Here is a 14,066-nt window from a genome sequence, read left to right on the forward strand (position 1 = left end):
CCCTTATGGTTTAATTTTTTTAAAACGAGATGTTCTACAGATTGATGAGTAAAAATGTTGATGAGTTCAAACATTCTTGGATCTTGTAGTTGGATTTCTTAATGCAAACATCTACTAGGCCTATACTGCCAAGCTAATGTTAAGGCTACTGCCATTTTATAACACATCACATATATGGGATACCACATATATAGCCACATTTCCTAAGTTTTGTTAATTTCCAAATAGTCATGTTTATTTATGGTTGCAATACATCTAGTGTAAATCCTTCGGATGACCCTAGCATGACCCTAAGGTGAACCTATCACTGAGTTTTCTTGGCAAGGTTTGTTCAGAGGGGGTTCACTATTCCTGAGGCTGAGAAAGTGTGACTGTCCAAGGTCACCCAGTGGGTTTCCATGGCTGAGCAGGAATTTGAATCCTGTTCCCCTAGTTAATGAGGATTGAAATTTCTGGTCTACATTTACAAGGAGTGACCAGAATTCTTCTTCACTCACTGATACACAGAACTCTTCTTTTAGAAAGACATTTCATTGTGGAGGTTATGCAAATATTGTTCTTGCAGTTGAATGAGCCTACAAGAACTATTTGAACTCTGAACTTCATACATTTTGTGATGTAATAGTTAGATATCTCTTATAACTACGGGTAAATACCTTCCATATCCATTTCTTTATCAAGTAAAATAAATGGAAACGCCTTTTGAAGCAACAGATTTTAACACATATAGACAATGTTTTGATTGACATTTGTATGTTATTGGATGGAGGTCCCAGTTTTGATAAATGAATTAAAAAATCAAGCAAAGCTTGGAAAAGTTACTTTTTTAGATGACCACTCCCAGAAAACCCCCAGCAAGCATGGAAATTATGGGAATTTTAGTGCAAAGATGTAATTTTTCCAAGCACTGGCAGTTTTAGCCCCTGGCACCTTGGGCAAGTGCGTTGACTTGCTTAGGCTGTTTGTGCTGATAGCTCACAGCCATACTGGGGGCATTCTGGGAGACTGAAAATGGCTAGCTATAATTATCCACTATCATTGCCAGATAAAGTGCTCAGAAAAGTTTGGCCAGGATAGTAAATAATAATAATAATAATAATAATAATAATAATAATAATAATAATAATACAATTTATTGAATGGCCTGGAGACCATGCTCTCTGGGGCAAGACTGACAGAACTGAGTATGTTTAGGGAAGAGATAATAAAGAAACAGCTTCGTATATCTAAAGGCCTGCTACGTAAGTAATGCAGCAATTTTTTTTTATTGTTTCAGAGGACACAATCTAAGCCAGCAGATTCAAATGACAAGAAATATTTCCTGATGATATGAAGCCACTATAGGACAGATATCTAGGTAGGTGCAGACTTTTCTTATGTTGTTTAAGGAGAGATGTAATGGCCTCCTGTCCAGCAGTGGATCTTCTTCACTGACTGTGAGCTAGTCTAGATAATCTTTGAGGTTTCTACAGTCTCTATGATTCCAAGTCAAAGGCCAAGATTCCAGTATCTAAAGATGTGATACACCATAGGGCACTGTGCAAGCCTAAATTCAGCATGAATATGAGTTCATATATTTGTTGGCTCAAATAGCAAATTATATAATTTAGATCCAGTGATTCCTGTTCTTATTGAAAGAATATCACAGATCTCTAGCTTTGATAAGTAGTTGTAAAAACACATTTGAGAGTTCAATCTTGATACATGTTTCTCTGTTCACCCAGTGTTTTGTAAAATATGTAGCAACTTGTTTCTAGACGCACCATTAGTAGGGCTAGCCTATGAAACATTATCAGAAGTGAGGTTAAGATGGGTTAAATACATTGAGGATACATCCTCCCTGTCTGAGTGCAAAGGTACTGACATGCTAGGAAGTGTGTTTAAGATTCAGTTATAAAAATATATACTGTATCCACAGTTTTCTATCTTTATATATCATAATGGCCAAAAATGTCTTGCTCTGTTCAAGTCAGTACCAGCAGTACCTAGTGTCAGGTCTTTCCCTATAAGTAAGTGGTGTGAATTATGTGGGGCTCCAGATGTTGTTGGATGGCAAGTCACATCACATCTAACTAAGCAGCTTATTGCACATTTTTAAAAAGTGGCTTTCCGTTCCTGAATTGAATTCTAATTCGGGCTACATCTGGATACTATCGCATGTGTTTTTGCTGCCGACACCACTGGGCAGGTGCATCCTGGATAACTTCCAGCTAAATCCAAGTTCAGCCGGCTGATTTGCAAAGCCAGGAGGTTCACAGCTTTGAAAAGAGGCCGGTTGAGCTCAGATTCTAGCTGGAAGTTACTTGGCATGCATCCACTCGGTGGTGTCGGCGGCAAAAATGCATGTGATAGTATCCAGATGCAGATCAAATTAGAATTCGATTCGGGAAAGATAATCCACTTTGTAAAGCTGTGCAATAAGCTCCTAAAACAGCTGATGTTGACAGATGGTGGAATTTGCAGTTAAACACCATCTGGAGGGCCATAGGGTGCCCATCATTGTTTTATCTGATATCAGTGGTGCTGGTCAAAACACATTCCTAAACCCTGGAGGTGAACTTTTGACAAAGTCTTCTGAAAGAGACCTTCATTCTTGTCTCATCACTATGTTTAATATAATGTAATATAGTTTTCTATAATTTGTGCCCTAGGCTCCTGTCTCAAGAGTATCAAGGGAATGGATAAATTTTCTGCCATTTTTCTCGTTAATATTATAATTTTTCTCACTAGATTAAGGGGAAATGTGTGGGGAGAATAGGAATGAGAATGAGTGGAAAAATGCTCAGTATTGGAACATTAAAATTTGGTGATAACTCATTCCACTGACAGGCTGTAGCAGAGGCAGAGCAGAGTCTAAGAGATATTCATTTCCCTGACAAAAGGTGGAGAGACAATATGAAATTGTACCAAAGTAATTTACTCTTGTGACAAAGCTTCTAAGCCAGCAGCAGGCTTATGTCTTGGTTTCAGCAAGGGTCTGGCTATTATATCTAAAAGTAATCATAAAATGAGATTTATAGGGAATATTATGGAAACAGAACGGATGTTGGTGGTTGGATCATAGAAATAAAACTGTTTTATTGTAAAAATACAAATATCTGTCCATGATTTCTTTATGATCAGCACAAAGTAGTCCCCAAGGTGCATGACTTGCTGAGGGGAGGGAAGAGTTGAGCCGGTGGGAGCGGCTCCCTCTTTAAAAGCCGGCCCGCCGGCCCCCTACCTGAGGACGCCGCCACAAGACCAGCTGGGCGCGCCCCCGCATCGCGCCAGGAGGACTCTTGCCGCCTGCGGCGCTGAGGGGAGGGAAGAGTTGAGGTTTTTTTTTTCCCCTCCTCCTCCTCCTGGCGCAATATTGGTGTTTTCTTCATAGGAGGAACAGGAATTTATTTGTTCATAGGAACCTATTTGCTCACCATATTGTTATATGGTTTGAGCTGGGTTTTTCTGTAATTTGGGGTAATTTTTGGATTAGTTTGTGTTTTTAGGAATGACATCTTTTGTTGTCTTCCTTTGTTTTTTCGGGGTTTTTTTGTTGTTATTGGATTTTGGGGTGGGAATGGGATGTGGGAGGCCAGCTGCGGTGGCGGAGGCATATGTGATGGGAGCCCCAATTGAGATTGTGCGAGGCAAGGGGAGATATGGCGGTAGGACTGTGGATAAGTGTTTAAATGGAAGGAGAGATCGATGTGTGATACCTATCTCCCCTTCCTTCCACTTTCCTAACCAAAGAGGCCTGAGGGTCAGCCCAGTCGTACCACAAACCCTGTTACTGCTCCTATGCAACGCCAGGTCCATAAAAAATAAGACCTACATTATGTTTGATCTCCTACAGGATAAAAACTGTGACCTGGCGTGCATCACTGAGACCTGGCTGGGGCCTGAGAGTGAGGCAGTGTGGGCCCAGGCCCTTCCAGCCGGGTACTCAGTTAAGGACCAGATCAGGTTAGGTGGGCGGGGGGGTGGTGTTGCCTTGGTCCATAAGAATACCCTTTCTTTAACCAGGATCCCAGTCCGGAAAACAGATCACATCGAATGTATTTACCTGTCCCTGAAGGCTAGAGACAGTTTAGGGATTCTGTTGGTCTACCGGCCACCCCGTGCGCTAACAGACTCCCTATCCGCGCTGACACAGTTGGTCTCGGAACTGGTGTTGGAGTCCCCTAGGCTTCTTGTCCTGGGGGACCTCAACATCCCTTTCGAGGCCAATGATATTCCAACAGGTGCAGCTCGGGAGTTCATGACTACCATGACAGCCATGGGCCTGTCCCAATTAGTCTCAGGACCAACACATTGTGCTGGTAATACTCTTGATGTGATCTTCAGTACGGACATGGAGGTTCCGTGGGTAGAGATTTCTAATGTCTCTCCCGTGTCATGGACGGATCATTTCCTGGTTGAGGCTAGAATCAAGGCTCCTACCATTAACCCTCCCGGGGGTGGCGGACCTATTAGGATGGTCCACCCTCGAAGGCTGATGGAACCCATAAGGTTCCAAGAAGCCCTAGAGGGGTATACGACTGGCTCTGACGGCGATTCTGTTGATGCCCTTACTGACATCTGGGATACTAATCTCTCTAGGGCTATACACAGTATCGCTCCCAAGCGTCCTTTCCGGCCTGCTTCCAACAAACATCCCTGGTATACAGAAGATCTCAGGGCAAGGAAGCGGGTCGTGCAACGACTAGAGCACAAATGGCGAAGACATCAGCACTTGTCCGACAGGACACTCCTTCGCTCTCATTTGAAAGCTTACGGAGTGGCAATACGTGCAGCAAAGAATTCTTTCTATGCTGCACGCATTGCGTCCGCAGAGTCGCGTCCGGCAGAGCTGTTCAGGGTTGTAAGGGAGCTAACTCGGCTCCCTCCCACCCTGAGCCCTATTTTAGAGCCATCTAAAGCCTGCTGCGACGATTTTAACAACTTCTTTGCGGATAAAATCTCTTGGGTAAGGGCTGATCTCGACGCCAGTCTTTGTGCAGATCCTACAGTAGAGGTGTCCGAAGCGTCCGTGGTCCCTGTTATACTGGATCACTTTGAGTTTGTTAGTACTGATGAAGTGGACAAGATCCTCCGAAGTGTTAGGAGGACGACTTGCTCTCTGGATCCCTGTCCCTCATGGTTGACAGCTCAGGGGGGAGATGTGGTGCGACTAATGTTGCATCACATAATCAATACATCTCTAAGCGAGGGTCAGTTTCCATCTAAATTAAAATTAGCAGTGGTTAAACCCCTGCTAAAAAAGCCCTCCTTAGACCCCCTGCTTCATAATAATTATAGACCCATCTCGCTGCTACCTTTTTTGGGGAAGGTGATCGAGAGAGCAGTCGCCTTCCAGCTTCAGTCGATCTTGGATGACACCGATTTTCTGGACCCATTTCAAACCGGCTTCCGGGCGGGCTATGGAGTTGAGACTGCCATGGTCGCCTTAGTTGATGATCTCCGTCTGGGCATGGACAGGGGGAGCGTGTCCCTGTTGGTGCTTTTGGACATCTCAGCGGCCTTCGATACCATCGACCATGGTATCCTTCTGGGACGCCTGAGGGAGTTGGGAATTGGGGGCACTGCTCTGCAGTGGTTCCATTCCTACCTCTCGGGCAGATCCCAGATGGTGGAGCTGGGGGACTGTTGCTCCGATAGGAGGGCCCTTACATCTGGTGTCCCTCAAGGAGCGATTTTGTCCCCTATGCTATTCAACATTTACATGAAGCCACTGGGAGAGATCATCCGGAGACATGGGGCGCGGTGTTATCAGTACGCTGATGACACCCAGATAATTTTCTCTATGTCTCCGACTGATGCAGTAACTAAGGATGGCATCTCTCCTCTAGATGCCTGCTTGGCGTCGGAAATGGGCTGGATGAGGGAGAACAAACTCAGCGTGAATCCAGGGAAAACGGAAGTACTGGTGATAGGTTCCCCGGTTTCGGGTGGTGAGATCTGTCACCCGGTCCTGAATGGGGTCACGCTCCCCCTGAAGGACTCGGTGCGCAGCTTGGGAGTGCTCCTTGATTCGTCGCTCCAGCTGACTTCTCAGGTGGATGCGACGGTCAGGAGTGCCTGCTATCAGCTCCGGCTGATACGCCAGCTGCGTCCCTACCTGGACCGAAAGGACCTAGAAACTGTTGTACATGCTTTGGTAACCTCTCGATTAGATTTCTGCAATGCGCTCTACATGGGGCAACCCTTGTACCAAACTCGGAAGCTGCAATTGGTACAGAATATGGCAGCTAGATTGGTCGCTGGTAGTTCCAGGTCGGACCATGTAACACCTATTTTAAAAGACCTTCACTGGCTGCCTATTCGCTTCCGAGCTCAATACAAGGTGTTGGTTTTGACCTATAAAGCCCTAAATGGCTTGGGCCCAGGGTACTTAGAGGACCGCCTCTCCCCATATAATCCGCCTCGCACACTCAGAACTTCCGGGAGTAAACTATTGGAGGTCCCTAGATCTAATTATATACGGACCTCACAGAGGGCTTTTACTATTGCTGCCCCTTCCCTATGGAATAAGCTCCCTGCAGAGCTTCGCTCCGCCACCTCATTAGCTGTTTTTAAAAAACAGTTGAAAACATACTTGTTTCGGTTGGCCTTCCCACCTTAATTTGTCTATTTATTTCCTGCCCCCTCTCTCCCCTCTTTGACCCTGGACTGATGTCTCACTTTGCCCCTGATACGTGTATTTCCCATTTTTATGTTTTCCTGTTCCTGTTTTTGCTTTTGTAATAATGTTTTTTAACTGTTATATTGGATTTTAACCTGTATTGTAATGTTTTTATAAATCTTGTAAGCCGCCCTGATCATTTTTATGGAAGGGCGGGGTATAAATAAAATTTTTTATTATTATTATTATTATTATTATTATTATTATTATTATTAATCATGTCCCTGAACCAGCTTTAGTTGCACACCGCTAGCAAGGGGATGTCCACCCTTTGGTGAATTTAAAAAAGAACAAGGGAAAAATTATCAAGCCCATTTAAGGGTCTGTGGCTGATTCTGGAGCACATTTAATGAATTTCCCTCAGTACTGGAAGCCTTTGAAAACTTGTTTGGGAGCCTGGGTCTCCCTTGCCTGATTATGCTGTGGAATTGACTGAGATTCATGCCGCATTAGGAGTGTGCCATTTACATGACACATGCCACGAACACAGCCTGAAGCCACTCCGATGCCATGCCAGACAAGAAGTTCTAAGCCAAAAATAATGGACAAAACCCACTCCTTCTGGTGGCCTAGTTCAAGAGTGCGGTGGCAGCATGGATTGGGCTGGGGCCCATGAGGTTGCCATAGTCCCAGTGCAAATGGTGCCGGTGCAGTCCAGGTGTGGTCCTTTTGGCCCATCTGCTTCGGACTGTAGTTAGCCTTGTGAAAAAAAAGGTGTGAAGGCCAAATCACAAGCCCTTTGGTCTGAGTATAGGAATAAGCAACTACAGACTTGGTGCTAAATCTATTCCATAAAGGCTTTTTATTTGGCCTCTGATCTTTTCAAAGTTATCTTCCTCACACAAATCACAGAACTGAAACATTCAGTAAAAAATTATTTTCGTTATTTACAACATTACAGAAAGGAAGAACTAAAAAAGAGCCAATGTTTTTCATGTCTTATCATTCTGCAGTTCACCAGTGATGCAGTGTAATCCACCTTGCTTCATACACTTTTAGCTTGTAGGTTGGATATGACACTATGGAATTTATTTCGATGTGGTACACATTTTCTACCATATTCAGAAATAGCTTTCATCAGGAAAAAATGTCAGATATGAAGCACAGTAGAGAGAATGCTACTGTATCTATTGCAGCAAAGGGCATTCAGTGTACCATTGTGGATGCACATCTCTAATCAGCCTTGTCCAACCTGAAGTCCTCCAGCTGTTTTAGATTTTAATTTAATATTATCCTTTGACTCTGCGGAGAAAAGCATACAGGGGTGGTTGTTTAAACATCTGGAGCATGCCAAGGTGAGGCATGTCAGTCTGAACCAACCACAAGTCAATTCATTACAGTAGCATTAGAAGAGGATTAGCACTCAGTGGATTGATTCTCAGCCTCTTGCTCTTAAAGGATTAGATAATTTGTTGTGGTCTGAAAGGGATGGCATCTCAGCACCATTCCTACAGCTTTGTTTTTGAAGCTGTGTGGAAAAGGCATGTCAGACCTTGCAAACTATTAAACCAGGCACTGCTCCATTCTTTATAATGATGTCTTTGTAATGCATGGAGCAATGCAAAGGGAAATGTCTGACCAGCTGTTTTTTCAGGCTGCTGTACTCTTGCTCTAAACCTATTCATTTCAGTGTGGCACAGACAGAAAAACCTCTGGATGGATGGTGACTAAGTCAGCTGTTCACCAAACATCTGAAAATAAATGACTTTATATGTTAAACTTGGAAATTACCTGGCTTTGCCTGTTGTTGAAGTTAATGATTTCCCTTATGACCTGAAAGAAACAAAGTTTGATTGGTAGTACTTACAACATTTAATATATGTTTAAAAACAAGTTCCCTGCAAAACAGTTTTCCGGTTTGCTGGAAAAAAGTTTGCCAGTTGGTAGTAGACTTGCACAGAAATGCAATCAGCTATCAACTAAGGATATCAACTTAAGTATAAATATCATCAAAATCAGTTCATAAACATGCATTCAAGAGCAAGAAGAAGAACTACAGAAACATAAATTCAAAATGTTTATTTGGAATCCACAGTAGCTGACAGATCAGTCTTTGTTTTGATCCCATTAAATAACATACAGGTTGGGTGGCTCTGTGATCAAATATATGAATTTGTATAGGATAGCATAGCAAATAGACAAAAAAGCATTTTACATTATTCTACAGATGATAGAGGTTTTGTTTTGAAAATCGAGGTCCTTAATACGCATCCTCCCTCTGTTTATGAAAAAAAAAATCAAACTTTACAACATCCTTAAGCATTTCCTAATAATAAAATGCATGGAAGAAAATCCATATTGCTCAAACTGCATTGTCAATGATAATAAAAAGATTTCTGTTGATCTTTGGGAAAAGTGGGTTATGTTTCTCAGTGTGTTTGCATATAAGTTGCTAGCTAAGTGCACTAGGTTTTTCCCCCCTTCTTCTTCCCCTGGTAGGCTGTCAAAACCATAACATGGCAGTATGTTCCTTCTGCGTGAGATGGAACAATGCTGCCAGTAGGAATATGTCAAGTTAGTACATTTTAGCCTGTCTTAAAGTGGGCAGCCTGATCCTCACACCCTGATTGTGACACTCCAAAACATTACTGTCAACTTTGCTTCCTCCAATCACAGATGAAGAACAAAGGTATTTCAGCCAGAATAAGCATTTAAATAATTCAAAATGCCGAGTCAAGTGGTTTTCTCTCCAACTTGTGAAAGACAAATTACATGTCAACATATCACTAAGTGCTAAAAATTTACACTGTGGTAGTTTATGCTTCAGGTTGCTCTGATCTGGTTTCTGTAAAACAAACTTCCATTTTGACAATGGTTCCTGTATTATTTCTCTGTTAGAATGACAATTCCAGGAGATTCTGACAAGATTTCTAGTGGAGGTATTACAAATCTTCCATTCCAAATGAAGACTCCCATTCTTAATTGTTAATACATATATAGGCTCCAATACACATTTTTTTAAAAAAAGTATGATGAATTAACCTTTCCATTGACATAATTTTGTTATGCCCAAGATTGTAAGGGCAACCTGTTTATCCTGAGAGCGTGTAATGAGAACCTCTCCCTCCGTGGATCTGTTCACAGCAAGGCTGAGAAAGACATTGAGACACCAAATTTGGTTTTAAACACCATGCATGTAACATTTATTGAATCACACAAGTAACACAAACATTGATTATCAAGAGCTCTTTCACTCACACATTCATACAATACTCACACACACTTTCCTTCCGCCGAACATTGATCAGTTGTTCTCGAAGGCTGGGGATGACACCGTTGCCGCGGTAGATGCCAACAAAATGGAGATGAAAGTCCAGGGTCTTTATACTTTTTCTTCTCTCTGGCTTTTGGCTGCTGAAGTCTTGCAATATTGCAGCCCATTACTCAACTTCCTCTTTTGGGAGGACAGACAGGTTGTTCAGATCAGTCCGTGTTCAAAGCAACTCGTTCTGTTCAAAGTTCTCCATTGTCCTGTCAGTTCCTCATCATGGCGACTCAGGAGAGAAGGTTCTTCCCGGTCATGGTTCGTCACACCTGGACGGCACCCCGCTTCAGCTTCCAAGTTTTCAGACTTTCCTCGCCTCGGTTGCCAAATACTTTCGTCACATCAATGCTCTGCGCGGAACCATCTTGTTTGGTCCTTTAGCTATGTTTAAAGCACAATTCCTTGGTTCTTCGGTTCTTCAGCTCTGGGTTTAAGTCAGAGCTCACTCATTCATCTTACAATTTCACCACAGGTATCCTTTAAAACAACAATGGGCCCAGACAGGCCAAAATAAAGCTGATTCGGCCACTTTGGAATATGCTGTTTAAATGAAGCATGCATCCTAAGAGGCCGGAAGCCACATGAGTCATGCTCCATTCCTAAGGACTGGAGGACAGCTTTGGGCCTTTTAAAATGCACATGTCATTTAAACAGCATATCGCCAAAGTGACCCGAAGCAGCTTTATTTTGGCCTGTCTGTTCAGGCCCAACATCTGGAAACAGATACACTTCTAGAGCAGCCATTCAGTAAGTCCAGTAGAGCAAGCTTTCCTATTGTCCCCTCCAGATGTGCTGGATTTCAAGCCCATGCCAGTATGGATGATGGGTAGTGCACTTCAGCACCTTTGGTTGGAGAAGTTTGCAGCTGACACACAGTGCTAATATCAGCACAGTGAGTTGCCTCCCACAAGGTGGGAAAATGTGTGTTTAAAAAGAGGTAGCTACAAAAATTAGCTGAGAGGGAAATGAGTTCCATCACCAACTTCACCTCTCTGATTGCTTCCATAGCCCTGCTGCATTTTTCTTTCTCTTCCCTCCTGCTTCTTCTACTCTGTCTTTCTTTGAAAACCAAAGCTTGTTTCCTTCCCCTTCTTCTCATCCTTCTCAAATTCAAAACAGACCAACAAGCCTCCAGGGTTTATCAGAGCATACATCTGATGAATCAGAAGATGAGAAAAACTTGGTGTAGAAAGCATTCCATGAAGAGAGTCAGCATGGCTGTTATTGAAAGGCAACTATAGTGGCCAGTAATGCCTTCCTTTTGTTTCAATCTGAGAAGGCATCCCTGCCTCTTTCTTCTCATCCCCCAAACTAGGCACAGTTTGTAGGCTAATTTTCCTGCTACTGTGATATACTTGAGGCATTAGGAAGCTTTCCAGTTCTATCAGGCCCAGCGCATTCATCATGTCCATTCAAGAAGCAATTTTCTTGTAAGAAGGTATATTTTGAGACCCCAACCTGACTGTCGAACTTGTTAAATTTGTAATTGGCTTCAGGTGAACACTGGACGTAATGTTGTTTTAACCTGTAATTCTCAGCTTTAGAACCTTCAGGTGTTTGAGGCTTCAGTTCCCATGCTGAAATGCTAAGAATTGACATCCAACATTTCTGATGGATCAAAAGCTGAAAATCATTACTCTAAGATTTTTTCTTGTTGGGTTGACATCATTGCCGCACCTTGGACTGTCCTTGGTGCTGATCATCTATAGTCTGTCCAAGGCTCTTGTCATAGTCATATTGTGAGTCAACGAAAAAGGGCCAGTACCTCTGTGAGTGTTTTTAAGACCATAAGCAAATATGTTTGAGAAGGTAACCAGAAATTAAGGAATCTTAGAATGATGTGATCTGCAAGTTGCACTATGGGTCTTGTCCGGAGAGGCAGGGGCAAAAGTTTGGCAGATTATTTCATTGAGTGCCTCAAATGGTCCTTCGAGTTTCAGGGAACAAGAAAGGCTATGGAAGGCTGTTAACTGTAATACTCCATTTTGATAATTTATACCAATGTTAGATTATTGGTATGTGCAGGAATTGTACCATTTTTAACATGTAATTTTTGGTACATACATTTTATAATGTGATGGATTTCTCTATATTCCAGGTAAATATGTCATGAATAAGGTCTTACCTCACACTAGGTAGCAAGTTTATTAGGCAGTTTACTTTATCATAGCTGTACTTTTAACAGCTAAATTTTTCCTAATAGGTATTGCTATTTTACAGATTGGGAAATGTGTCTCTCTTTGTCTCCTTACCTGCTTGGGAGAGTGAAGGACAGGAATAATTCAAAATTACATAATGGAGTGAATTGTTAAAGCAGGATTCAAAAGAACAATTTGATCAGCTTCACAGGTACTGGAGCTTCAGGTGTCCTCTTCCTCCCCAAATCTGTCATGTCTTTGTACGAGTCACTTCTGAACATCAGAAGGCAATAAGGTTAAGGGAACTCTGACACATCCTGAGAAGCTACAGGAAAATCAGGAAGCTGCTATGTTCATACAAGGGAAACTGCAGAGCACATTTGTTTAGGCCTAGAGCTGGTATTGACTGGCTTTCACCAACCTATTTCACAAAATGCCAACAATGTGTTGTTATTTTCTATGTTATTGTTATTTCCCAAAGGTGCCAAGAGATATCCATCATTTCTTGTTGCTTTTTCTGTTTCTTTTTAATTATTGATTTGCAAGTAATCAAGGTTGATCTAAAGAGGCTCTGTGTGTATGTCTGAAGGTGGGACTAACCATCCTTCTAACACTAGATGTGACATAACAGGCTGTGGACCTCCTGGTTTGGAAGAATAGCCTTTCTAATATCTTGAAATAAGGCTGGTTTATAGTACTTGATGTGTTTGATACCATCAAGTCCAGACTCTTTACCCAGACATTTTCCTGTTCATTTTCCTAGTTGTTAACAATATCAGTTACATCTAGTTTTTAATGACAGAATTGATGAATTTTCCTGTTTTTCTTGTTTTATTACTTTATCATTTTGAACCACTGTTTTTTGGGGGGTCTGTTTTTATGGTGGATCACTTCTGGCTTTTTTTAAAATGAAAAGTGGTATATAAATGTTAAAAATAAATAAACAAATCAATAAATCAAATTGATTCCCAGACTTCAGTTTTCATTGTTTCTTAAGTCAACACTGGTTCATTGTCACATCATCTGATGCTAGGAGCATTGGAGTGCTGCTGTTTATATGGTCTTGCTGTCACAGTAGCTTCAGTGGGAAGAAGCAGCAGAAAATGTGGCTTCTTTCATTACCACATGGACCTCCTGCACAGCCTTTTGCTGTAATACTGAAAGCCTGAGCTTTGCTGATGCTCCCTGAAAATCACTGACCACTCAGCTAGGGGGTCCTATCATACTGCACTGTTATAGAACTATATTACACTAACTGAATTCTGGGATTTTTAGTTTAGTCAGGCTCAAGAGCTCTCTGTTTAAGCATTCTAAATGCCTCTCCCTAGACTGTAAATCCCAGGATTCCATACAATGTTGTTATGGCATTAAAGTGGAATAAAAGCAGTTTATCAATGTAGTGTGATAGGGCTGTAAGTGAAACACACACATATGATATCATACCCCTTTTCCTTGTGTTCTATATTTCTTGTTGCACTTCGTTTCATTACGCATCGTGTTCTCTCCATTTTGCATGGTGAGATTTCCTTTCCTTTGTGGTACTGATAATTTATTTTGTTTCAGCAATGTTTGCTTTCTTTATAAATATACAGGTACTGTAGAACCATACTTTGTAAATCGGCAAAGAGCCTGGACCCATGCCAAAGTGCAGATTTGCTATTTTATGGTAGAGCTCCGGATTCAGAGAAAGGAAAATATTTGTTCCTTTTGCAAATCCTTTTAAAATGATGTATAATGGCAGGAGCCTGAGATGAGGCAGATTATACTAGGATAGAGAGATGGGATCAAAAATTGCCACTTCTTCACACATTTGAGAGATAAGAATATGATAGTCATTTAATTCCTGAATGGATTTTGATGATGGTGGTGATGAAGATGATGATGAATAAGAAAAGTAAGAAAATGGAGAACAAGAAACCAAAGAAATTCAATAGATGTGCAATATTCCAAGCAAACATCATCTGGACCATCAGCTAAAAAAATATGAGTGAATGGTATC

Source organism: Sceloporus undulatus, chromosome 5, assembly GCF_019175285.1.
Source record: "Sceloporus undulatus isolate JIND9_A2432 ecotype Alabama chromosome 5, SceUnd_v1.1, whole genome shotgun sequence".
NCBI lineage: Eukaryota > Metazoa > Chordata > Lepidosauria > Squamata > Phrynosomatidae > Sceloporus > Sceloporus undulatus.